General features: G+C 40.3%; 1 long non-coding RNA gene across 1 annotated transcript; it reads left to right on the top strand.

Annotated features, from left to right (window-relative positions):
• Window positions 1–22,556: 22,556 nt before the first annotated feature.
• On the top strand, window positions 22,557–25,686 carry LOC308057807. Its single transcript, XR_013925465.1, has 3 exons — window positions 22,557–22,815; window positions 23,557–25,419; window positions 25,459–25,686. It is a non-coding gene; the product is annotated as an uncharacterized lncRNA (long non-coding RNA).
• Window positions 25,687–27,850: the final 2,164 nt, after the last annotated feature.

The raw sequence follows: 27,850 nt of genomic DNA, 5'->3' as shown, positions 1-27,850 counted from the left end.
TTGAGGCATGCGTTTGAGTGCAATATAAACAAGGAGCTCTATCCGTGTTTCCGACCTTGGGTGGCTAAGGCGACCGGAGAAAAAGTAATTAAAATTGTAAAATGGGAAATGGAAGGAGTAAGCCCTGTGAAAAATCGCCCTTGGGTTTCATAACACTCTCCTGCAATTAATGTTGTTTCTGAGGAAGAGGAAAAGGGAAAAATACATGCCAATGCTCTAGCAGTAGCTCTAAACAACAACAAGGTACAAGGCCGAGGGGACCGGGGTCCTAAGCCAAAATGTTATCAATGTGGACAGGAAGGTCACTTTAAACGTGACTGCAAAAAGAATCTAGGAGGAAAGTCTCTGTTGAAGGGAAATTGTTTGCGTTGTCAAAAATTTGGTCATAAAGCGGCCGATTGTCGCTCAAAATTTAGAAAAGATGGTACACCCCTCTTTGTTCCGGGAAACGGGAACAGCCGCGTTCTGAGGGACGCGGCCAAGAAATATCCCCAGAACCCAACAAAATTCATGGCTGCCTCGGCGAGCTGTATTCAGCCACCAGAGGAAGCGCAGGAGTCGATTTGGCCGTGGCAGAACCTGTAAATATCACTGATGAAAAGGTACATGTACTTCCTTCTACAGTTAGTGGTCCTTTGGGTTATGGTTTATCTGCACTCCTTATAGGACGCTCTTCTGCGTCAAAAAAGGGGATTTTTGTTCTTCCTGGTTGTATTGATGCCGATTATACCGGACCTATTGGAATTATGGTAAAAGTTTTTTCTCCACCTGTTCATATTCCAGCAGGAAGCACTATTGCACAGCTCATTCCGTTCCAAGCTACTGTCCCTCAAAAAGGAGAAAAGGACAGGGGTCAAGGTGCATTTGGCTCAACGGGTATGCCTAACATTGCCTTTTGTCAACTTATTGGTGCCGAGTGGCCAAAATGTAATGTTAAGATACCTGGTCCACAAGGTGTAAATCTTCCTAAAGTTTCAATGATGATTGATACTGGTGCTGATGTTACTGTTCTTCCTTTTTCAGTTTGGCCTACCATGTGGGAATTAGATAGTGCGGGTTCAACCATTTCAGGCATTGGGGGAAGTCGTCTGACACAGGTCAGTAAAAACTTCATTCTTTTCACGGATCAAGAAGGACATCAAGCATGGGTAAAACCTTATGTCCTACACACATCCTTGTCCTTGTTAGGTAGAGATGTACTTTCCCAATGGGGAATGAGAATCTCTACAGATTTTTGATTGGGGCCATTGATAGCAGCTCTCGCCCAACCTTAAAATTAAAATGGAAATCAGAAACTCCCATATGGGTTGATCAATGGCCCTTACCTCAAGAGAAGCTGCAACACATTCAAGAATTAGTCCAAGAACAATTGGATTTAGGCCACATCAGACCTTCTGTTAGCCCATGGAATACACCCATTTTTACAATTCAAAAGAAATCAGGAAAATGGAGATTATTACATGATTTAAGAGCAATAAATGAAAAAATGGTTGACATGGCTGCCCTTCAGCCTGCACTGCCTTCTCCCACTATGTTACCACAAAATTGGGACCTATTAATTATTGATTTAAAAGATTGTTTTTTCACTATTCCTCTGCATGAGGATGATTGTGAAAAATGTGCATTTACAGTACCAGCTATAAACCGTGCCGCTCCAGCAAAAAGGTATGAGTGGGTTGTACTACCTCAGGGTATGAAAAACTCCCCAACAATATGTCAGTGGTTTGTGGATTTAGCTCTACAATCTTGGAGAGAGAATAATCCTAACCTTATTACCTATCATTATATGGATGATCTCTTAATAGCCAGCCCTCACACACTAGCCCCTGAAAAAGAACAGGAACTTATACACAGTCTGCATACCTTTGGAGTGGTTATAGCAAAAGAAAAGGTACAAAAACTAGCGCCCTGGAATTATCTTGGTCTGCGCATCTCAGAAACAAGAATCCAGCCACAAAAAAATTATTAGTGTCCCAAATATAAAAAACGTCAACGATGTCCAGAAACTAGTCAGAGACATTCAATGGTTAAGAACTTTCTGTGGAATTACCAATATGGATTTGGCTCCTTTATTGGCATTATTGAAGGGTGGCTCGTCACCCGCTGATCCCAGATCTCTTTCACCTGAAGCTGAAAAAGCCCTAGAGAAAATTACACAGAAAATTCAAAATGTTGGAGTGGACAGGCGACTATTGAATTGTCCATTTACCCTACTCGTGTATAACCGAGACACAGAAATTGTGGCTATAATAGCACAATTGCCCGTTGATCGATCTATGATTCTGTTAGAATGGGTTTTCCACAGTAACACCTTAAAAGCCACAGTTACTACTAGAGTGGATGCAGTAGGACAGTTATTGCTGAAGGCACGAGAACATTTGCGTACTCTCGCAGGCTGCGACCCTGAAAAAATTATTTTACCTGTGAAAAATTTGTCCTTGGCTGACTGGTGGATTCAGATTTCTGAGTGTTTTGCAGTGGCAACCCTAGGTATTCAATTAGATAATCATTATCCCAATCATCCCTTATTTAAAACTTCCTTAGTATTGGAGGAAAAATCTTTACAGCAACAAAATCCTATAAAAAATGCACTTACGGTTTTTACCGACGCTAGTAGCAAAACTCAAAAGTGTGGCTATGCCTATAGGGATGACAGGAACAATTGGATTTCTCATATAGAACAAATGGAAGGTTCAGTTCAAGTTTTGGAATTAAGAGCAGTGTTAATGGTGTTTCAGGAATTTCGCAATGTCCCTCTTAATGTTGTGAGTGATTCTAAATATGTTGTTGGAATAGTTTCGCGTCTTTCGCGTTCCCTTTTAGGGTCTTTTACGAATGACAGACTTATGGCCCTAGTTATTCAGATGTGGAATGAAATAAATTTTAGACAATTTCCTTGGTGGATCACGCATATCAGAAGTCATCTGGATTTACCTGGTGTCTTATCAGAAGGTAATGCTTATATAGACACTCAGGTGGCATCCCCAGTATTACAAAATTCTCCTCTAAAACAAGCAACAGAGTCACATGCCTTTTTTCACCAATCTGCCCGGTCTCTCCAAAAACAGTTTGGTCTGTCTCATCAAGACGCTAGGACTGTCATAGCGGCCTGTCCTGATTGTGCCAGGTTAACACCTCTTCAACAGGAAGGTACAAATCCTAGAGGGTTACAACCTCGACAAATCTGGCAAACTGATGTTACAGAATTCACCCCATTTGGAGTACTTAAATATGTCCATATCACAATTGATACCTGCTCGAAAGCTATTTGGGCGACTGCTCATAAATCTACCAATGCTGTTGCCTGTATTCAGCATTGGACGTCAGCCATGGCTGTGCTGGGCCGCCCAGATATGGTAAAAACAGATAATGCCCCTGCATATCTTAGTGCCAGAATAAAGACCTTTTTGCTGCAATGGCAGGTGAAGCACGTTACCGGAATTCCGAATAATTCTGGTGGTCAGGCAATTATTGAACGTGCCCATCAATCATTGAAACATTACCTGTCTGTTTTTCGAAAAGAGGGGGAGAGGAGTCCTCATGTAATAGTGGCAAAAGCATGCTATGTACTGAACTGGTTGAATCCCAGAACGGAATGTACTGAACAGCCGATTTTCTATCACTTTTCTAACAATCCCAACGATTTTTCGAATCGTGACATAGCTGTCCAGGTATTTGACCCTGTCTCAAATTGTTGGTCAGGGCCTCATAATTTATTAACGTGGGGTCGGGGTTATGCATGTATCTCCACAGGGGCAGTGACCAAGTGGATTCCGGCAAAATGGGTTCGCCCGTGGATTGAAAACCGACCCACTGAAAAGAAAAAGCAGGGTGACTACGACAGGATTGACTCCTAAATGGGAGGGATCAGTGGGCTCAGTGGGCACAGCATCGAGAAAGGTTATTCCGACCGCCACGACCAAATGAAGAAAAGCGGCTTGTAGATAAGTTAACATACATTATTCTGCCCATCTTGCAGCAGTTACCTCGGGAGATACAATGTCAATTACCCTCCGGTGAATTGTCTTTGTTACACTGTGACCGTATCGTGCGTGCGTTGCAGGATCTTTTTGAGCAAGGACCGATAGAAACAGAAAATTCTTGTCCTATATGTGCTACTTCTTGTAATTCAACAGTTACTCTATATTGTGGATATTGTAAAAGGGTTGGAGCATATAGGCGGAAGGTTTTCCTACGTTTTGGTTCCGGCGGTTTTTCCCTTCTTACTGGGACACATGCCCCTACTTTTCAGGTATAAACGAGGCCTTACAATCTTATGAAGCCTTCGGACAGATATTTTTAGCAGAACATCGAAACGAACTCATCTTCTGGGTTTGCATTATCAGAAAAAGTTTTGAATCTCATATAATACAACATTATTGTAAATGTGAACGATGGCATTATTTTTAGAAATAGGCCTAATGAATATTGTTTTTGCTTCTGCTTTGCATAGTATATTGTTGTTTGTTATTCTCTTGTTACTTTTAGTGCCTTGCCTTTTGCAATGTTTTCAAGGCTATGTGGAACGCAGTATTAATGCTGTATTTAAAAAGAAAGGGGGAGGTGTTGGGGCTCTTGCTGTATTGAATGATTATACTGAACTTTGAAGCAAGTGGAAAAATACTGAAGAAATAAGACGAGGGCACGATCAGAACAGTGGAATGAAGAGGGAGGAACAAATTGCAGGTGCTTGCACAAAAACAGGGCCAGCAGGACGCGATAAGAGGAGCTGGGAAACAACAGAAAAGAGCCTACGTGCCTGAAAAAGTAGAAACAGAAATCTTGCCAATAAACAATTGTTAACCAATCATATTATTATACGCCTGTAAAATAGTCAATCACATTATCACACGCTTATAGAGTGCCTTATAAAAGTGTACCTGGTTTGTACAATAAACGGATCAGATCTTGAACTCCATGAGTATTTGAATCTGACTCCCGCTCGCCCAGAATGCCCGCAGCGCACCACATTCCAGGAAACGGACTGATAAGCTAATTAACATACGAAGCGGGGTTTAGGTAACAAATATGTATAGGCGCTAATTGAATATTCATTTGTTTCATTGTATAAATGTGGGATGGTTCGTCACTTCGGGTATGCACGCTTGTGGAGGAGCGATCCCCCGTGCATCTGCGCGCAATAAACATACCTACTTTATATAACTTTCGAGTTATAGAGTCAAATTCCGCACGTCAGTATTACTCAACTAACAGGCACTTAGCTTTGTTTATTTACATTGCATGGCTTCTTTATTCAAGCAAGATTTATTCCTTAATGTTGGATTAAATCTACACTTAGGCTCATTTTTATATTTAAAGAATTATTGGCCTTATCATCAAGCGTTAGGAGAAGGCAAATCATACGGGTTTTCTGAGCTTGTTTATGGCGCCGCTTGTTACTTGTCTTTCTACTCCACACCAATGCTCACATTATAGGTAGATTTTTTTTACCTCTTAATTTTATACCCTAATACAGACATTTCCAACAAAACCTGTAGCTGTACAGTAGTTCTAATTGTCTGTTATTCATCTTTTCCTTCTTGTGAAGGAGTTGATACTGACTATTATCAGTAACACGCTCCAGGAGTAAGTGGATAGCAGTTTTACAACAGCGTATCTGTTTCTCTGACTAGTCACCTAAAGTTCTGTCCCTTTCTGTGCCATTCTTAGCCTTCCCTTCCCTGCCTCAGGAACGCTGCAGGTTCAATGTTCTAGTATGAGAGTTACCTGATCTGGTTTTAGAAGTTAAAATTAAAAGCATGTGCTGCTATGTTGTATCTAGAAATTAACAGCAAGATTTAGGTTTTAAAGCCGAGAAATACTGTGCTTAGTTCTCAGAAATATCGACAAACTTGCTTCTGTATTTTTCATTAAGTATATTCAAACGTGATATGAAGTGATCTGTCTTTTTATGGCCCGCCCCAAAATTGTTTGAGGATCTTCAAAAGCTATTTAAAGTAGAAGAGGGGTGGTAGAAAGTGCTTTTAAAGTATAAAGCTCCTGAAGTATTGTGGGTAGGAAGGTTAAAGTAAATTAGGTACAGAACAAATGTATCTTTGTGGTTCTTCCTGAATAATGGTTTTCCATGACAATTTGCAAGTGACACATTCACTGAAAAGCACCTTGAACATGTGCCACGCATAATAAAGGGGCAACATTAATGTCCAAGGTGTAAAGTATGAGAGTGTTCCTGTTTACTCCTGTCTCTGCTTCGAACAGTTTTGTACTTAGTCTTCCTTTGTATTTTAAGTTTCTTTCTTTCCAATGTCTTCAGAATGCTTCTAGCATTTAAACACATTTAAAATGTAAATACATTTAAGTTCCTTGTTACACTTCACAGGATTGTCTTGTGTTTGCTGCTAATAAAAAAGTGTTAAAACAAAAGAAACAAAACAAAAAACCTTCTGAGGAAATTTTTTCATGGATTAAGGTTTTGTATAATGACTTTACATGTAGAACTAAATCATTTAAGCATGAATGTGATGTCTGCTTTTTTGTTGTTTGTATGTAACCTGAAGATGTGTTGCAGTATGCTGAACAAGTGTTGCAATTCAAACTCGGATATAAAATTTGCAAGTGAAATTTTTCTACAGTAAAGAAAGAAAAATTGTACTGCAGTGACTCAGATTTTTACAGGGGACTAACCTTTTTCAAGATTGCAAGTAATATATTTGAATTAAACTTTTGTTCCTCCTTCAGATTGCTTTGTGGAGGTGAAGAGGGATATTTTAAACGCATGCTGTGTGGAGCTGCTGGTTTATATGTGTACGTACACTTGTGTTTTGGAATGTCTTCAGTAAAGCAATTTTTACAAATGGAAGTAAGTCAGTTTTATCTGGAACAATTCTATATTAAAATTTTTAAAACAGCACTCAGATTCGATGTTACCTTTAGGAAATACACAGGCATAAAGTCATCAAACAATATGTTCTTGTGTCCTGATCTTTTTCCATATGATAATACTGAAACATGTCAGCTTCATTTGTTGCAGGAAACGGAGGGCTTGAAGGAACAGAGCACCGAAAGCCAAATCCCATCCCATAACTCTTCAAACTTACTTTTCCCTCTCTCATCCCCACCCCGCAATCATATTTCCTGGAGTTCCCATCCATATTTGCATTCTTCTGGTCTCTCTGTTCTTTTTTTCTGAATCATACTTCTGGTTTTTTTTGTAGAGGAAAAGAACTGCTGAGAGAATGCCAAATAAGCAAAACTACTGTTTGTTGCCCTTGCAGTTCCTTCAACAGCCTTCAAAGTACTGAAGGTTTCTTGGTTAAGAAGTGTTATACTACAAGGTTTATCAGCTGTGCAGTGTTCCCTGGCCAAGCTGGGAAAGGGTTTGTCAGAGGACTACATACTCTGCCTTATTTTATCTTAAAAGAAAAGTAGCTCTTCCTTGGTACCGTATTCAAACTGCCCAAACTGGTTTGGGAATGGTAGACTAGTGTGATGCTTAACTCTCCTCAAATGCTGCACAGCCTGGCTTCTGTTCCCATTTGATGTCTGCAGCTGGACGCTGAGTGTAGTCTTTCAGCTTCCAATGCTACTCATTTCCTTGCTCCTTCCATATGTAAATAGCAGTTGTATGGGCTCTATTCTCTTGCTTTCCCTTTTCAGTTTGATGATTGTAGAACCCTTTTAAGGGGCTGTTGAAGGAAAAGAGTCTCTTATGGAGCCATCCAGCAACATGACTTGGTTATTTGGTACCATCAGAGACAATTGAAATACGACTGAAACACATTTTGCAAGTAAAAAGTGACGCTGTGGTCAATGGAGGAATTTTGAAGAACAGTGTCCTAAATTTGTCTCCTCTGGAGGTTACAAGTCCACAACTAGTTACTTACACTATGAACAAAACATATTCTTGGATTAATTTATCTGATCTAGTGACATATGTAAGATCATATCTAGTTGACTGGGGAGAGTTGTGTTAGGTCATAGCGATCCTCTCATTCCTACTTCATCGCTTCTCAGCTTAACTGTGGCAGTTCAGTGTACGTGGCATGAAGTTACCAGCATTAAAGAAACGTCGGTTCTGTCGTAGGTGTCCTGCTGTAGCACACTGGGTATCTATACAGAAATGATGATTTATCTCCATCTATGTGGAGTCTAGAGAACATCTCTTCCAGAAACCACTTGAGAATTCTTCAGCGCCTGGTCCAACACTCCCAATCTGTTGACCTTTATTTCTTAAAGAGATAAACATACAGCAGAGTGTATGCGTGAGATTATACACATGTGTAAACACACATTAGGTTATTTTCTTTAAAGAAAGGAAACCTGGTGGTGTGTGATCAATGTACTTGGATGCATATGCTTCTTTTGAGGGTGAAAGGTATTAGGTGTGCTTTTTAATGATGATCAGTTCAAGAGCTTGTATTAACTAGAATTCCTGGAACTCTTCAGCCATTATACAGAGACTGGCATGTACTCGGTCTCTGTCAGGTGTAAATTCAGCATATGCAAGTGATGCAGCTGCTAACCTCCAGCACGCCTGCAATAGAGATTTTTCACTTACTGATGTTTGCCTAGAGTCTAAAAATCTGTATGACTAAAAATGTATGTTTTCAAATATGCTAGCCTGTGATGTAACCTAGAAGTCACCATTATCACCTAAATCATACCTGATTTCATCTGCTCATTAGCTGCGTTTTCTTGCTCAGAATCTCTCACTGTCTTCATTTCCATCAAAACAGGCAGCTGAGTGGGAAACTTGGGGACTCCTTTGTCTGCTTATTTTTACCAAAGGAACTTCTGTCATTTCATAAAAACTCTCATTTTTTGGTTCAAGTACAGTTTTATTTCTTTTACTTATAACACTTATGTGTGTTTCTAGAACAGTGTATGTAGATTTGGAGAACAGGAGGAGAAGGGACGAGAAGAGGTCACCTGCTCTATACACCAGCCTAAGGACAGGCTTATCTCTCTACATGGGTGCCAATATTTTCTGTTAAAACCTCTATGATTAAGGTTTTAAAACAGCCCCGGTCAACACCACTTGTAATACTTTACTGTCCTTACTACTAAAAAGGATTTCATAAGGCTGAGTATCTTCTTTTGATATCTTTAGTAGCTAATACAAATTTCCCTTAAGCTTATTAGTTGTCCTATCCACTGTGGACATGAAAATTGCTCTCGCTTTATGCAGCAACCTTTTGCACATGTGGTACACATTTGCACATCACATCTCTCTCCAATTTTTTCCTTTCTTCAGATAAACTGGTTAAATTCAATTTATCTATCTTTTCCTAAAGCTAGAAACCGTGATCACCACTCCTGGTATTTCCCCTGCCTCCATTTTTCTCAGAACTTTCTTGAAGGATAGAGCCCAAAACTATATGCAGTACTGCTGGGCTTCTTTTCTAAAGTTGCTTTATAATAATGTTTACACAGATATCATGGTCAACTTGCCTAATAATTCCTCTAGAGCCTGTGAGACTCTATGCCTCTGCTGAACTTTGTTCCAGTCTCAAAGCAAGCTGTGCAGTGACACCATCTGGTTTGGTTTTGCCTATAGAGTTCTTCCGCATTTAAATTGCTGTTTCAACCTAATGTAGTTTAAGCTGCTTTATACAAACTCTCTCCTTTCCTTGTAATAGCTTTGTGTCCTCATTCGGTGCTGCCCACACAAGACTTCTCCTGTTTTCAGGAATAGAGCTGGCGTTTCTCCCACACGAAACGTTTGTGGGGAGGGGGCTCAAAGGCTGTTGTCTTACGCAAGCAGCTTCTTTCTTACAGACTTCCATGAAACTCCATTTTATCTTTTTTTCTTTGTCAGTAATCCAGATTAAAAGGTTAACAGGAACTGTAGAGTTACATATAGCTTTACAAGCAAGAACTTAAATAGTTAGGCATACTGACTTCAAGGGGGAAGTCAGGATAAAAAAAAATGTAAACCAAACAATACTGTGGCTAAGAGATGAAAAACATATTACTGTTACTGCATTTGTGAAAATGGTAGCAATTTTTATGGTAAGTAATATTTTTTTCTCAAAGTACTACAGTTGAATGTGATTTACAGAAATGAGCTGTGGTGTTTTGTTGGGTTTTTTCCCCTTTTCCCTGTTAGTGGGCAGGAAAGAATCAAAGTGCAGGGAGTTTTTTATTGCTGCATTTGAGTATGGTCTTTTTGAACAACCTGCCTGCCGAGTTTGTTAGGAATCTTACTTAGATGGCACTGTTTGTTACACTTGTTAATAAAATATTGCCAAAGAGTAGCTTGAAATGTGTAGGTGAAGTTGCACTGATAGATGAGCTGATTTAACAGCTCAACAGTGCCAAACAAAAATCTTCCTCTTTTCTGCCGGTGTGCCTTCCACCTCCCCTTGTATAAGCTTCATTCCGAATGCTCTAAGATGCTGCAGCTCGCTAAACTATTAGACAAAAGAACAGTTCTTTGCCAGATTGTGGAGCTGGATCAGCTTAGCACAAGGGCTAAAGAGCACCAAAAAGGGCTTAATGCGGAACTAAAAGTTGGTGCATGGGGAGGAAGGAGGGGTTCAGGTTTTGAAGAGGAGCTGATTCTTCATCCTTTAGTGGACCTGAGCTATTAAGTTGGCTCCAAGGTATGCAATGCTACCCTTTGAGAAGCTGAATTGTACAACATGTTTTTCAGGAAAAAGTGTTGCGCCCAGAAGTTGTGGTAAATTCTTCTGAGTCCCTATCATGTGTCCGCCTCCCCCCCCGCCCCCCCCCGTCAAAACTAAATGCATGATTTGAGTCGATCTGTCCTCTTTAAGACTATACGTATTTTCTTCTGATCTGTTTCTGTTATTTTTTAGAAAGGCTTGTCTTTTTTAGTTGTTGTTGTTTGAATTGCTGATGCAGTAGCTACCAGAAGGCGGAAGATGACCTCACCAAAAGCCAAGAAAGGCACAGCATCCAGAAGGGGAGTCCAGAAGTAAATTATAGATGGAACAACAAATTAAGCTGCTCTTTGGCTTACCTCTGGGTTGTCTTTTTTTTTCGGTTACCGTAGCACTGGAATCTATTTCTTTCCTTTTAAAGTGATGAATCCTGAAAACATTAATGTTGTTTGTACCTGTTTTGAAGAATAGATGTTTTATTAAAATAGATGTTTATTAATTAGATTTTTTATTAAAATATTTGCATAATTTACGAATACTTCAATACGAATGCAAAGTTTTGCCAGCTTTGAAGTGAGGATGTGTTTTCTTTATACACACAAATCCATATCTTAAAGGCAAACTAAAGTGCTTTTTTCTGCTTTCTAATGTAGAAATAAAACTTTATTTACTTTTGTTGTGGGTACTTTATAAAGAACAGTGGTGTTGCATCTGATTTCTTCTAATTTTGAGTAAGTCCTATTGAGGGCCACTTAGATGTACACCAAGAGGAAGTCTGAAATGGTAGAGACACCTTTTAAATATTTTTCAAGTGTTTGAATTGAAAAAAGAGAACGTAAGACAAAAATCACGTCCTTGCATTCCAGTTTGTTACAAAATAAGTTTAAACAATTATTTGGAGAACAGGTAGTGAATGTTAGTTATTTTTTTCATAGTATTTGTGTTTGTGTCACTTTTCTAATTATTCAGATTTTCTCTGGAAAGGAGGAGACCAGCATTTCAGACATAGAGCCCAGGGCAAAGAAAAGAACAAACCAAAACCCAAGGTCCATTCTCAACTGCCCCCTCAGGTTTTCTTTTTATGTTAGTGAAAAGTTGTAATTGTTAATAATTTTGTAAAGTGTCTAGTTCCAGTGAAAGCTTGACTTGCATGTGCTTCTCATAACAAAATAATGGTTTACCTTTTTTTCATAGTGGAGAAGCATGTAACCTACCAAAACCTTTCTTAAAAGTACTTCCTTGCCTGGCTTTGAGTCTTGTTTTCAGAGCTGTAAGTAAAAAAATGCAGTGTTTAATTTTGGTGTGAAATACCACTACTTTACATTTAGATACTGAAAAAAAAAAAAAAAAAAAAAAAAAAAAATTGTTAGGGCATGAACATTATTCTTATCAGGGAGACTGCTTTATGAAGTTCGGCAAACCAAAACGAATGCGTATGAGCCAGTGGGTGGTGTATTTGTGTGGATGCCCAGTGCTATGCTTGCTTGATTTTGTGTCTGAATCGCTACTGAAATAAATATGTTATAGCATAAAATGTTGAATGAACGCCGAGGTTATGTTTTGAAAACATATGTTTTGAATCAAATTCAGGATGGGTATAAGATATTTTTTAGATGGTGCTGCTTTGCTAATTTTTACAGGAATAAGTTAATATAAAATATTAATGTAATTCCCGATGTCTGTTACAGCTAGCATTAAGAAGGGTCAGTTGCTTTCCTGAGTAGTTTGACAGACTTTACTCACTGTTTTATCCTAGTGAGCTGCCAGATTTGGGATGCCAATATAAGAGTAATGCAATTAGGTTTTCTGCACGTTGTCTGGTTGACTTCTTAGTTAAGAGTTTCTTTCCCTTTGGGAATAAGACTAGACAGCCTGTCATTTGCTATTACTAATTCTGCTTAAGATTATCACTGGAGCTTTTTTTTTTGTAATTAGCTGTCTTAGTTGGCTCTTAAATTTTAATAGCCAATTGAAGCTACATTTTAGCCAAGTTCCATACCTAAATTGCATTCAGTCCATTAACAAAGTTGGTTAAAAGGCTCTTAAAAGAAAAGCCAATAGATGGTGGTTAGCACTTCCGTGTTTGCAGCAGTAGCAGTACCAGCCTCCAATGAACATTCTCAAGAAATGGCACTTCCTTCTAGCAAAGGAAGAGAACAAAGAATGACCAAAATTTGTTTTGGGAGCATAGGCTGATTATGCAGAATACTTGTAGAAAAAAAATAAAATTGAAGTGTGTCTTTTCTGGAAGAAGGTGGGGGAGATGCAGAAGGGAGAAATTAATGGTTCTGCTCAGGCTTGACAGGTTCTGGAAAAGCCAAATAAATGAAGTTATGTTTTTCTCCATTTCAGCTGATCAAAATTATTAGCAAAACCATCTGAAGCACCTTGTGGTGGAATCGTCACCTTGCTGAGTTTAGTTTGTAAAACATCCTGCCAGACATTAAAAAAACTGTAAGCATGCCAGCACATAGGCTCAGAGCACCGCTTCTCTAGTTGATAGACCCTATAATTTTCTTTTATACTGAAGACCATGGCTGGATACCTCACCCTCCCAAATAATTTAATGTAACATCAGTCTGAATTTTTTATCCCTAATAACACATGTTTAAATTAGATTTTTCTCCTTTTTTCTTTTATTAAGGTGTAGACAGGAGATTAACAGCCTTTGGATCATCCCGTGACAAATAATGGCTTTCTCAGACTTTTCTGCTTTTTAAAAAATAAATAAATCTTTACTGCTGTGAAGACATCAAATATTAGTACTGCTACAGTTTTAATACAGAGTCTACTAGTTGCTGATGAGTTGTTTCAAGGATGGTTTGCAATGCCCTGTATGTGTGACGATAGGTAAGTATCAGTGGCTTCATTGCAGGAGGTGTGAGGCAAACCCCAGATTATGTCTGAATAATCAGTGTGTGCGTGTATATATATATATATATATATATGCTTTTACCAGCATATATAGTGGGACATCTAAATTAGAGTTTCCAGAGTGCACCACTTCCATTGTTCAATAAGACGTAGAGCTGGAGCTCTTTGAACATGAGTTGGATCCTGTTGCTTGTAGCTGACCTGCAGAATCAAACCGACTGGAAATGCTCTGTGGCAGTAAGTGCCGGTTCCTTCATCTCTCTTGCTGTTCTGGGGGTGCTGGGCTCTCTGTGATGATGCAGTACTCAAAGGGGGAAGGAATCTTATCTGTCTGAAGGTTGATTTTCACGATGTGCTTTCTCACAGGTAGGGAGAAAGCAGATGTGGTGGGATCAACTTCTTTGGAAATTCCTAGAGTCCTAGTTGATCTCATGGATAGCTTTATGCAACCGCATGCTAACTCACATGCATTTCAGTTTTCTTCCCCCATATTTTCAAGACTGAGCAGCTGAAGATTTAGAAAGGTGATTCTATGAATTCTTGCTTCATTTTAGGCCTTCTTTATCTCTATAGATGATATCTCTATAGCAACAGTTTTGGGGTTTTGCGTGTTTTGTTGTTTGGTTTTTTTTTTTCCTTTTCTCCTGAAGTGATACATAAAAAAGGGAATATACTATTTCTGTGACCTGTTTTGCCTGGATGCAGAGTAAGCCGGACAGCTTAGAAAAATGCAGCAGCTCTAACTGGATGCTACAGACTAGTTTTTCTCTGCACTGATGGGCCATGTTTTTAAACATGAAGTCAACCAGCAGTATTGCACTTGTACTTCTTTCTAGTTGTCTGTGTTTCATTTTATCTCAATCGAAACCTGTCTTCTTTCAGACTAGAGCATATCCTGCTCATATAGGCTTTCATGCCAGATTTTAATGCCCTTGCATCTAGGTCTACTGCATACAAATAACTGAAGCATTTTCAAATGGACCTCAAGTTCCACAGCTCCTAAGCTGCTGACAAGTGAATCCTGACAGCTTTTTCTCCATCATTGTGAATGCTGCAACAAGCCAAAATTGAGGTTTTGCATTTTCTCAGGGATATCCCAAACAGTGAAAGAGTTGTGGAGGAACTGTTATTTGATGGGAGAAAGATTGCCTCCCGTATTTCTGCCCCTTGTGTTGGAAGGTCAGCTTTCCAACCCTGCAGACCTTAGCTGCTGTGATGGGTTTTCATAAGTATACTCGAAAGAAAAGTGACAAGAGCACAGTGAGACAGCTGTGAAGTGTAGTAGAAGTGAAAAGAAAATAGACGTTTATGAACTTTCCTGAACTAATTCCTTTTGCCAAACCACTCCAGACAGGAAGAAGCTGGCACAGTGGTAATCTGCATCTGCAGCTCCTGAGAGAAGGAAAATGCTGCTTTGGCAAATGGAGCAAGAAACCTAGAAAATTAAGGATTAATGTGTTCATTTATAGAGAAGCAGTGAGAACACAGTAAGATGAAATACAACCAAGGAGGATGCATTTAGAAGACAAAAGAGCCCTGGAAGGGAAGGTACTTAGCTTTGTTCAGAATGCAAACTATAACACGCAGTTCTTGGAACTGGTGAGTTGCACAGCTGAATGTTAAAAGAAATTAGTTCATACTACAAGAAATACATAATCTGTGCCTTGAAAACATGAAGGTACTTTTCTTTTCTGCCAGGAGAGGAGTGGAACACTGGATCTACTTGAAAGTAAGTAACCTTCCAGCTAATTTTATCGATCTGCTGCTAAACTTCAACAAAAATAGTTTTATTAATAAACTGAATTCCTTTCTGAAAACAGATATATCTATAAAAAATAAAAAAGCCTTTATTCCTGCTTTCTCACTAATCTGTCGTTATGGAGTTGTTTCCTTTGGAACGGTGAAGGTGGATCTGCACTAGCACATGTGCAGTCCCTGACTCACTTCTAATAACGCTTGGTGATAGCCATAGTGACAGGTATAGAGCAAACGGCACCACATTCAGAAGACAATATGGTGCTGAAAATATCTGGACATGGTCTAACAACTAGTTCCTTTTGTCACCTTTTCCTTATTCGCCAGCCCAGATGTTTCCAAGGGGGAAACTTCTGGACCTTTTCTGGTGCTATACAGAGACCTGCCGAATTCACGGCATCTGTGACAAGGGCTACAGCTTTCTCCATGACTTTGTGATGTTGTGCTGCCACTAAAAGGTCATCTATATAATGATACAATAACACAGTAGGCATAGCATTTCGGACAGGACTGAGTATTTTTGCAACGTACCATTGACACATTGTAGGGCTATTTTTCATACCTTGTGGCAGTCCAACCCACTGATATCCCTGCAACGGAGCTTGCATGGTGATGCTTGGAAATGAAAAGGCAAATTTCGGGGCATCATCTGGATGTAACGGGATACTGAAAAAACAATCTTTAAGATCTAGGACGGTTAGATGCCAATGTCAAGGGATCATAGTTGGGGATGGGAGCCCGGGTTGGAGGGCTCCCATATCTTCCATAGCATCATTAATTTTTCTAAGATCATGGAGCAAGCGCCACTTGCCAGTTTGTTTTTTAATAACAAAAACAGGTGAATTCCATGGGCTAGTAGAAGGTACAATGTGTCCTTGGGACAGTTGTTCTGAGACTAAGTTTTGAAGTGCGCGAAGTTTTTCCAAAGGAAGGGGCCATTGATCCACCCAAATAGGAACATCAGTTTTCCAGGTTATTTTTAGGGTGTCGCGCACTTCAGTGGCCCCATCTAAAAATGTGTACGGATGGACATTCCCCATTGTGACAATACATCACATCCCCACAAAACCATAGGGACAGGCAGCACAAAATGTTTAACAGAAGCCACATGTCCCTCTGGTCTTTGAATTCGAATTAGTTCCAAACTCTGACGACTGTTACCGGTCCCCCCTATCCCAGCCAGTGTCTGAGAGACATTAGTCAGTGGCCATTGCGGAGGCCATTTGTCTTGAGAAATTACTGTGACATCAGCTCCAGTGTCAATGATCCCATTCAGTGCTATTTGTTGGTCATCGTAAATAAGGGTACACTGATACATAGGCCGCTGTGGAGAAATGGATTGTACCCACAAAATGTGAGGTAACCCTGTGGATCCAAAACCTCCTCTCCTCTGCGGAGGATGATCAGTGATAAGAGAGTTTACCCTTGCTGGAGTCAGAATCAATTGCACTATTTGACTACCCTGAGGTATCGTACGAGGTGGAAATGGAGTCCGTGCCATGATTTTGATTTCGTCCACACTGTCAGAGTCAACAACACCTGGTAAAACAAAGAGACCAGACAATGTTGTGGAAGATCTACCAATTAACAGAGCTTGTGTATCGGGGGGTAATGGTCCTTTGACATTTGTTGATAATAAATGAACCAAGGAATCGAGCAGTGTTACTGTGTGTGAGGTTGCCAGGTCCAATCTGGCGCTGCCTGAGGTTGCTGGACAGAGACTTGAGGTGTCGGTGCTTCTCTCCAAGGATGTTGAAATGTCAGCTGTGGCATTTGTGTCTGCGCGTGTCGCTGCCCCGCGCTCCGTGGTCGGTTTCCCTGTATCGGTTGTCCCTGGAAGTCGTACTTAGGTCAACATCGATTAGCATAATCACGCCCTTTCTGACATTTCGGACAAAATCCAGGACCAGGACGTTGTTGTTTATTCCCCGCAGCCCGAGCAAGACAATTTCTCTTTAGATGACCAGGCTTACCACAACCATAGCAATTCCCCACACCACACATCGCTGCAAAAGCAGAAGCCATAGCTTCAAACTTGTGGTCAACCGTACCGATTCGGTTACATGCTTCCACCATTTCCACCAGAGTGGGGTTCGGGTTGGGAAGAGACTTCAGTAGCCTTTTACAATCAACATTAGCATTTTCAACAGCTAGTTTTGTTAACAATATATCCCGAGCTTCCGCATTATCTACTTGACGTTCCAAAGCCTGTTTTAGTCTACCAATAAACTGCATATAAGGTTCTCGAGACTCCTGAGTGATGTTAGTAAAGGCTTTTTGTGGCTTTTGTACGTCAGGGACCTGGAAAAAAGCCTTTTTCGCCTCTTCTCTAATTGCCTCGAGAGCCGCACGGGGGCAGTGTTGAGCCTGCGCTACCGGATCAGCACGTGCACCGGTGCCCGTAAGATGCTCTATTGCCAGTGCAGCTGATGCAGCATCATTATGGTTACCGTACGTGAGCAGGAGTGCTCTCCAGTGCGACTCCCATAACGTGTACTGAGTCGGGGTTAGCAGTAATCGTGCTAAAGATTTCAAATCATGAGGAGCATGACATAAGTATCAAACACAGAAGATAACAGACTTATAAAACAGGGAGAAGAAATACCATGTTCCATAACCGTGCGGCACAGTTTTTTAACAACCGAAAAAGAAAGAGCCTCCCATCATGCTCCGCCTGCCCGACCCTGAGAATACAAGACCGGAGCAACTATAGTTTTAGCCATTTCTAGATCCCCCTCCTTTAAGGCTTGTTCCTTTATTTTTGCCCACACATCACGTAGATCAGGAGGGTATAAATCAGGTTCTTGTTCAGGCTCTACCAGTCCTGGGTCAAAGGGATCTTCTTCTGGCAGATACTCCACTGCATTGACACCCAGGGGTTTAGAGCACTGTGATTTAGAGGCTGACAAGGACAGGGCTATAGGAGCTTGCGATTCCTCCTCCTCTCCTTCCTCTGCCTTTTCTTTTTGTGCTTTCAGAGTCTCAAAAATAACTCTCCACGAAGAGAGCAGACGGTGGGACTCAGTATTGCCTTTTGTCGCAGAATCCCACAATTTCACCCCTGTGTCGTCCCAAAGTTCCCGCGTGAAAATTGTAGTTGCAGTCACTGCAGGCATATTTACTTGCACCCACTTAAGCATTGCTTTAAGGTCATGCTCAGAAATACTTTTCTCATGTTTGTTAGGGAGACCTTTCATAAGCTCATAAACGTCTCTTTCTGGGGACGAAACCTGATTCCCCATTACGGATTTCCCACAGCTCACCTCTCAACTCCGGAGGGATTTCAGGCCGGCTCCCGCTTCCTTTCAGCGGATCATTCAGAGTTCTGTGGGTTTTGCTGCATGTCGCTCAGTCAGCCGATTCGAGAGTCCCTCCACATCAGATCCTTCACCAGATCACGTCGGGGTCACCAATTTGCAGCGAATGAAGAGACGGGACGCAGCTTGATGCAAGCAAGTTGTCGGTTTATTAGTGATTTTCTTACACTTGTATACGTTTCTACTTTCTACATATTACACACTGATTGGTTAAATCTTAAGCGTAAAAAACAGGGATTGGTTGATATTTAAGGCACACCGTTAGAACAATAGGAACTTATTAGTTTATCTTGACATAGCAATAATTTCTATTCCAAAGTTAAGGAGTTTCTTTCTAGGCGGCTTTCTTGATTAACAAAGTTACATATCGGCGCCATCCGTTCCCTTATCTGGCTACTTGTTTCTCTGTCCGCCTGGCTGCCTCCTCAGCTGTAACGGCTCAGGGGTCTGCAGTTAGCTTGTTCCTTGGTTCCCAGGCCTTGTGCCCTACAGGTTCTAACAAGTCTCTGTTCATCAGGCTATCAGTACTTGGACTCCTGTCCTTGAGGCCTTGTCCTACAGTGAAGTCTTAGGGTTAAGTTTTAGGGTTAAGTCCTAGGGTTAAGTCTTTGGGTTAAAGTTTTAAGATTAAATCTCAGGGTTAAGTCTTAAGTTAAAGTCTTAAGTTTAAGACTTAGGGTTAAAGTCTTACGGTTTAATCTCAGGTTTAAGTCTCAAGGTTAATCTCAGGGTTAAGACTTAAGGTTGAATCTTTAGGTTGAGTCAGGGTTAGGTCTTAAAGGTTAAGTCCGTAGTTTAAGTCTTGGGGATTGTGGATAACTGGCTAGCTGAAAAAGTTCACATAGACATAGTCCAGCTGGCTGGACAAAAATGCACATCGCTCTCAGCTTATCTGAAGTAAAGCAAAAGTTACACAATAACAGGAAGACTGCAGTGGGAAAAGAATGTTGCAGGTGGGAACAGATAACTACAGAAGAGAAACTAGGGGCGGGCTTGTTAATATGTATGAGCTAATTATAAGAAGGCATAAAAGGTGACTGTAAGGGACAATAAATGAAGTCTGCTGATCACTCATATTGAGTGACTGTGTCTTCCCTCCGTCACAACAAATGGCGCCCGAACAGGGACCCTAGAGAGGTCTGAACCTGCGAGCCACGGTTCGACGGAGATTCGGGTACCAGTCCTGAAAGCAGCGCAGGAGGCGGAAGGGCACAGTCCCCGCGCCCAGGAGCACCTACAGAAGGTCCCACCGGCCACGCGTTGCTGAAGTCTCGCAAAGGCTGCAACAGCGCTGACGAAGGTGTGGAGAGACAAGCGACGTACGATTCGCTCATATGCTTTTTAGAAAAGCAGAGCGTGCAGGACATAGATTGTAAAAAGGAATTACGCGGGTTATTAGCGTATGGGATAGCATCCGGGACCCCCGCGGCAGCGGCGAGTGGCAGCGCGCAGCCCGGCAGGCCCCTTCCCGGCCGCGGTTTCTCTCCAAGGCGGCACCCCCCCCGCCCCCCCCCCCCCCCCCCCCTCCGATCGGCGCCATGGCGATGCAAGCGGCCAAGCGAGCTAACATCTGGCTGCCCCCAGAGGTCAATCGGATCCTCTATATTCGGAACCTGCCGTATAAAATCACAGCGGAGGAAATGTATGATATATTTGGGAAATACGGACCTATTCGACAAATCAGAGTTGGAAACACTCCTGAAACAAGAGGAACAGCTTAAGCTTCTCAAGGAAAAATACGGAATTGATTACAAACCCACCCCCCCAAAAAAAAAGAAAGTGCTTCAGATGTCCTCTACAAGAAATGGGTTTCTGCCTTGAACTAGCAAACATCTCTGTGTTTAAAATGAAGCCTTTTTGCCTTGATGGAGATAATTTATTCTGTATTCTGTATTTATGCTGTATTCTGAATGTGGAAATTGGTTGGGACTAGGAGGCTGGCTTAAAGGCATTTTGCAAACGGGATTATTATTTTTGATCATTATTGTAATAATAGTTTTTTGATCAAAACCAGCCAAAATTATTTGTAAACATTAGGCATATCTGAAGAGAATGCCTTTATTTGAATCAGCAGTTAAGGTGTAGTTTAGTCTGATGCTGTGGTTTTATCTGCTCCTGGTGAATTTTTGAAGTGATGAAATCAGAGATACAAGGTATACTAAGAGTTATGAGGTAATAAGATAATAATTTAAGTAAGGGTGCTGTCTTTTATATCTACAAGTGCAATATGCATTTATGTAGCAAAGAGAAACTTTAACAATAATGTTGCTTGAGCGAGATGTGCATGTGACAACTTGGGAAAAGGGATATCACAACTGGAGTGCAACAGTGTTTCTATGTCTGGCAGAGTGAAATCTTTCAAGACCTGAGTTTAGACAGTCTAAAATAAATTGTTAGTATTCAGAAAACCCATCTTAAGCCTCTTTTGCTTACATAGTGTTATGGAAGTCAACTGCTATTGTAGAGAATTAACGATTTTTTAATACATATTAACAAATACTACTATTTTAACTTGAGGCAGTTGAGTGAGAAATACTCACGTGTAGCATTTGAGGGAATGTCAGCATAAATCTCACTTACAGTAAGACTGCATTTTTAATTACTGTACTCGTTAAGATTTGATGATGCCATAAGGCTAAGGCCTTTTATCATGGATTGGTTCTGAACTAAAAGGTGTGTGCACACGTAGATATGCACATTTGTGTTATTTTCCTTAATTGGCTACAAAATAATATAATTAGGTTGGGGACTAGATCTTGGGAATTTGTCTATTATACTTCTGTTTGTTAAGGAACGTGCATAACATACAGCACTCATGTAGGCTTGGCTTGTGGCATAGTTGTCAAATTTAGCATAGACATTCAGACAGATAAGCAAGGTACTCTTCTTGTGTGTATCACCTACAAGCCATTATGGCTTAGTGTGTAAATCTGTATGTAACTGTTGAAAAATCCACTTATGAATGTATATAGCTTAGAACTAATTTTTCCCTTTGTTAATTCTTTGATATCAATGAGGTATTCTTCAGAAAATGTATGGACTGGTTGGTTGCATAAGGGCAGTTGTTATTTGGACAGAAAATTGTTAATGGTCAGGGATTTTCCACTAAAATATTTGCAAATATTCCTAGTCAAACATCAGTTTGGTTTCTTTTTGGGTTTTGAGCTTGCATTAGTCCATGTTCAGAACTTTAAAATTACCTTTGAATTTTTTAAACTTTTTATATCACTGGAACAGAAAGAGCATCTAAATTAAAGCTTCAAGCTAACTTTATTTTTCAAGTATTTCTGGAATTATCCTTCTGAACTGAGATTTTATAAGTTGGCTGTGTATTTTCCTGTGTTAAAACACTGTTATTGAAAATGGTCAACCAAGCCTATGTCGCCCAAAATAAAAACGGGGGAATTGTGGATAACTGGCTAGCTGAAAAAGGTCTCATAGACATAGTCCAGCTGGCTGGACAAAAATGCACATTGCTCTCAGCTTATCTGAAGTAAAGCAAAAGTTACACAATAACAGGAAGATTTCGTTGGGAAAAGAATGTTGCAGGTGGGAACAGATAACTACAGAAGAGAAACTAGGGGCGGGCTTGGTATTTAGGCAACTAACCAATAATGAGCTTAACTTTTGTAATATGTATGAGCTAATTATAAGAAGGCATAAAAGGTGACTGTAAGGGACAATAAATGAAGTCTGCTGATCACTCATATTGAGTGACTGTGTCTTCCCTCCGTCGCAACAGGGGATAATTCTTAGGGTTAAGTCTCAGGGTTAAGTTTCAAGGCTAAGTTTCAATGTTAAGTCTCAGGGTTATGTCTTAGGGTTAAGTCTTAAGGTTAAATCTTAAGGTTAAGTCTTAAGGTGAAGTCTTATGGTTAAATCTTAGGGTTAAGTCTTAGGGTTAAGTTTTAGGGTTAAGACTTAAGATTAAGTCTTAGAGTTATGTCTTAGGGTTAAGTCTTAAGGATAAGACTTATAGTTACATCTTTAAGTTTACGTCTTAGGTTTATGTCTTAGGGTCAAGTCTTAGGGTTTTGTCTTAAGGTTAAGTATTATTATTAAGTCTTAGGGTTAAAGTCTTAAGATTTAATCTCAGGGTTAGATCTTACGGTTAAGTCATAAATTTAAGTCTTAATTTTAAGTCTTAGGGATAAGTCTTAAGGTTAAGTCTCAAGGTTAATCTCAGGGTTAAGATTTAGGGTTAAGTCTTAAGGTTAAGTCTTAGGGTTCAGTCTTAGGGTTAAGTCTCAGGGTTATGTCTTAGGGTTAAGTCTTATGTTTAAGTCTTAGGGTTAAGTCTTAAATTTAAGACCTAGGGTTAATTCTTAGGGTTAAAATCTTTAAGATTAAGTCTCAGGGTTAAGTCTTAGGGGTAAGTTTTAAGGTGAAGTCTTAACATTAAGTATCAGTGTTGTGTCTTTGGGTTAAGTCTTAAGGTTAACTTTTAGGGTTAAGTCTTAGGGTGAAGTCTAAAATTTAAGTCCTAGGGTTAAGTCGTACAAGGTTAAATCTCAGGGTTAAGTCTTAAGGTTAAGTCTTAAATTTTAATGTTAAAGTTTTAAGGTTAAGTTTCAGGGTTAAGTCCTAGGGTTACTTCTTAAGGCTAAGTCTCAGGGTTAAGTGTTAGTGTTAAGTCCTAGGGTTAAGTCTTAATGTTGAGTCTTAAGGTTGAGTCTTAGGGTTGATTTTTAAGGTTAAATCTTTTGGTTAAGTCTTAAGGTTAAGTCTTAATGTTAAGTCTTAGGGTTAGGTCTCAGGGTTAAGTTTTAAGGTTAAGTCTTAGGGTTAAGTCTTAATGATATGTCTTAAATTTAAGACCTAGGGTCAATTCTTAGTGTTAAAATCTTTAAGTCTCAGGGTTAAGTCTTAAGTTTAAGTCTCAGGGGTAAGTCTTAAGTTAAGATAGGATGAAGTCTTAGGGTTAAGCCTTAGAGTAAAGACTTAAGATAAAGTCTTAAGTTTAAGTGTAAGGCTTAAGGCTTAGAGTTCAGTCTTAGGGTTAAGTTTTAAGGGTAAGAATTAAGGTTAATCTTAAGAGTTAAGTCTTACGGTTAAGTCTTAAGGTTATGTCTTAATGTTAAGTCTTAGGGTTAAGTCTCAGGTTCAGTTTTTAAGGTTGAGTCACAAGGTTAAGTCTTAAGCTCAAGTCTTAATTATAAGTGTTAGTGTTAAGTCTTAAGGTTAAGTCTAACGGTTAAGTCTCTAAGATTAAGTATTAGGTTTAAGTCTCAGGGTTATGTCTTAGGGTTAACTGTTAAGGTTAAGACCTAAATTTAAGTCTTAGGGTTAAGTCTTAAGGATAAGTCTTAAATTTAAATCTTAGGGTTAAATCTTAAGGTTAAGTCGTATGGTTAAGTTTTAAGGTTAAGTCTTAAATTTAAGTGTTCTGGTTATGTCTTAAGGTTAAGTCTTAGTGTTAAGTCTTAAGGTTAACTCATAAATTTAAGTTTTAGGGTTAAGTCTTTGTGTTCAGTCTTAAGGTTAAATCTTAAGTCCTAGGCTTTGAGTCTTAGGGTTAAGTCTTAAGTTTAAGTCTTTGGGATACGTCTTAGGGTTAAGTGTCAGCGTTAAGATTTATGTTTAATTCTTAAGTTTAAGTCTTAAGGTTAATTTTTAAGTTTAATCTTATGGATTGAGTCTTAGGTTTAAGTCTTAGAGTTGTCTTGGGGATATGTTTTAGAATTAAGTCTCAGGGTTAAGTTTAAGCTTAAGCCTCAGGGTTAAGTCTTAAGGTTAAGTCTTACGGATTGAGTCTTAGGTTTAAGTCTTAAGTATAAGTCTTAAGTTGAAGTCTTAGGGTTAAGTCTTAGGCTTAAGTCGTAGGATTAAGATTCAAGGCTAAGTCTTACGTTTAGGTCTTAGGGTTAAGTCTTAGCGTTAAGTCTTATGGTTAAGTCTCAATGTTAAGTCTTAGGGTTCAGTCTTCTGGTTAGGTCATTATTTTAGGTCTTAGGGTTAGGTCTTAGTGTTAAGTCTTACTGTTGAGTCTTAGGGTCAAGTTTTAGGGTTAAGTCTTAAGGTTATATGTAGGGTTAAGTTTTAGGGCTAAGTCTTACAATTTAGTCTTAGGGTTAAGTCTTAAGGTTAAGTTTTATGGTTAAGTCTTTAGGTTAAGTCGTAGGGTTCAGTCTTACGGTTAAGTCATTAGGCTAGGTATTAGGGTTAGGTCTTAGGGATAGATTCAAAGGGTTAAGTCTTAAGGTTGAGTCTTAGGGTTAAGACTTAGAGTTCAGTCTCTAGGGTTAGGTCTTTAGGTTAGCTCTTAGGGTTAGGTATTAGGATTAAGTCTTAGGGTTAAGTCTTAGCTTAAGTCTTAAGTTTAGGTGTTAGGGTTAAGTCTTAAGATTTAGTCTTAGAGTTAAGTCTTTGGGATAAGTTTATAGAGTTCAGTCTTAGAGTTAAGTCTTAGGCTTAAGTCTTAGAGTTAGGCCTTATGGTTAGGTATTAGGATTATGTCTTCTGGCTGTTTTAAGATTAAATCTTAAGGTTAAGTCCTAGCATTAAGTCTTAAGGATAAATCTTAGAGTTAATTCTTATGGTTAGGTGTTAGGGTTAGTTCTTAGGTTTAAGTCTTAGGGATAGGTCTAATGGTTAAGTTTTAGGTTAATTCTTAAGGTTAAGTCTTATGGTTAAGTCTTAGAACTGAGTCAGGATAAAGTCTTAGGGTTAAGTCTTAGATTTAAGGCTTAAGGTTAAGTCTGAGGGCTAAGTCTTAGGGTTAGTTCTTAGGGTTAAGTCTTGGTGTTAAGTCTATAGGGTTAAGTCTTAGGGTTACGTCTTAAGGTTGAGTCTTTAGGGTTCAGTCTTATGGTTAATTCTTAAGGTTATGTATTAAGGTTATGTCTTCAGGTTAAGTCTTTAGGTTCGGTCTTAGGGTTAAGTCTTAGGTTTAAGTGTTAAGGTTTAGTGTTAAGGTTAAGTCTTAGGGTTAAGTCTTAGAGTTCAGTCTCTAGGGTTAGGTCTTTAGGTTAGGTGTTAGGGTTAGGTATTAGGATTATGTCTTAGGGTTAAGTCTTAGCTTAAGTCTTAAATTTAGGTCTCAGGGTTAGGTCTTAAGGTTGAGTTTTAATATTGAGTCTTAAGGTTGAGTCTTAGGGCTAAGTATTGTTACCAGGAACAGAGGTATATTACTGTAGGGTCTTGCAACTGGGTCTTCTGCAAGATCGATCGATATATAGTCAGACAGACATAAAAAATTACGCAATAGCTGCCCTAAATGTTTCAGAGATTTATTTCCATCAGTTTAGGTCATTGAACTTCCTACAGTAGTTATCTATTTCCTCATGCTGCCAAGAACTCCATCGTGTTTGCCATCACTAGCACCAATTGCTCTTTTCCTTGTTTCTTTGGGTAACTTTGGAGTCTTTGCTGTGGAAACAGGCTAGTGTGATGAAATTTAGCACATAGGAATACTTCATGGTTTGCTGACTCTTCAGCAGGGGTTTCCTTCCTCCACTCCCTGCCCAGATCCACCCCTGTTCTCTTCATTCCTCTGTCCCTCTCCTGTCCCTCTCCTGTCACCACACTGCCCCATCTCACCCCCCTCTGCTGCTCAAAATATTAAGGGAACTAGATCTGTATTGAAAAAATTGGTGTTTCTCTTTCCTCTCCTGAGGATTTACCACCCAGAGCAGGCTCAGGTTCTGATCCTGCAAACTGCTCCCCAGTGCTTGGATGCTTGCTCTGGGAAACAAGGACAGCTGCTCAAATTCTTTTGCAGGCACAATCTTTGTTTAAATTCTAGTTGAAATGAAATGAAAAGCTGTCATCAGTCCCACCTGTGGCACAGAGAGACACCTGTGTTTCACGCACATGTCTGCACAGAAACACACGCAGAGGGAAAAAAGCCCGGTACTGCTTTGTGCAAGGAAGTACGTAAACTCTCCCTATCAGCATTGCTGCTTTGAGCAATTGAATCGTTCTACAGTTATCTGACAAGCCGACACGCTGCCCATCAAATCAGAACCAGAATGTATGCCATTTGCAAGATGGGGCAGCAATAAGCTTTCAACCACTTTCCAGCAAGATCAATTCAAGCAAGGCTGTGTATTCATGGATTTTCTCCTCTGCAAAGCCATGAAGAAAACATGAACAGCACTCCCCAAAGGCAAAGGAGCAAACTGAGGGAGAGCAGCTCATTGGCGCCTTTCAGAGCTTCAACAGTCTGGAGAAACGGGAAAAACACCCATACAAAGGTAAAGAGCAGCCAAGATGCACTTTTATAAAATGTATATTGGGACCTGTTCCACATCTCAGAATGACTTTCAATATTGCTTTGCATGGCTGTTAGACCAAGGCCTAAAGTGGAGTGATAGCTTCTGCTTGCCGGGGCATGAGAAGATCACTCAAATGAGCAACACAGTAACAAGTAAACACCAAAGGCGATAGCAGAGCTTACCGCTTCCCTCCACTGGTGACCAGCTGTGCAGTAAACCAGCTTAACATAGCCTCCCTAAGGATGGCTCTAAAGTCGCTGAAAAGGAAAAAAAGAAGGTAAGTTCTTAGCCTGGAATGTAAAGGCACCATCTTGGCTCCCAGGCAGGTGGCACAGATGGCCCAGCAGGGTCATGTCCCCACATACCAGGAAAGATAAAAGAAACACAGGACGTCTTTGTCGGGTGGGTTTGTTGCATCCTTTCCGTTTGCTGAAAGCCTGAGGAAGGATGTATTCCCCGGTAGGACCGGTGGCACTTTAGACCTGGGGTTAAAAAAAGTGCTGCACTTCAGTGACGCTCCCCAAGCTGCTTTCACCACCAAACAGAAAAAGATTTGCTCTCTCCAGTATGGTGGGAATGATACCATAAAGTCGGTCAGGGAGAAAAACCCTCTAAGACTTGCTTGCAAGTTTCAGAAGGCCAGCATTCTTTATGGCAGTGCTGGGAGCACGGGGGAATGTTTCCTCTGAGCGTGCTCACCCAGTTCCTCGAGGGTACGCACTATGGACAGCAGAGCACTTGCACACTCATAGCGCATTACACATGCATTTTCAGTCAGGCACGGGATGGGTTACAAGTTGCTTGCTTTAATGCAAACGAGCACACACCCTCAGACAGCACTGCTGAGGTTTTTTACTAGCTCCCCGTGCTCCCCAGGCGGGGCCTTGCCCTCTCTCGGGGGGCTATCTGAGTCAGAGGTCACGATCTCCCCCCACAACAATTACCTTTGTCCGAATTCCAACCAACATTCTGCGGATCGCAGCACTCTATCGGCTTGTCTCCTCCTGCAGCCACAACGTCCTCACCCAGAGGCTCTTTCTGCATCACTCAAGAGAACGCAGATCTTTCCCCCATCCATTCTTTGTTCCCCATCCTTCCCAAG

This window comes from Falco punctatus (genome assembly GCF_963210335.1).
Source record: "Falco punctatus genome assembly, contig: scaffold_33, whole genome shotgun sequence".
NCBI lineage: Eukaryota > Metazoa > Chordata > Aves > Falconiformes > Falconidae > Falco > Falco punctatus.
The sequence above is the reverse complement of the archived record's forward strand: the minus strand, read 5'-3'. Positions and strand labels throughout refer to the sequence as shown.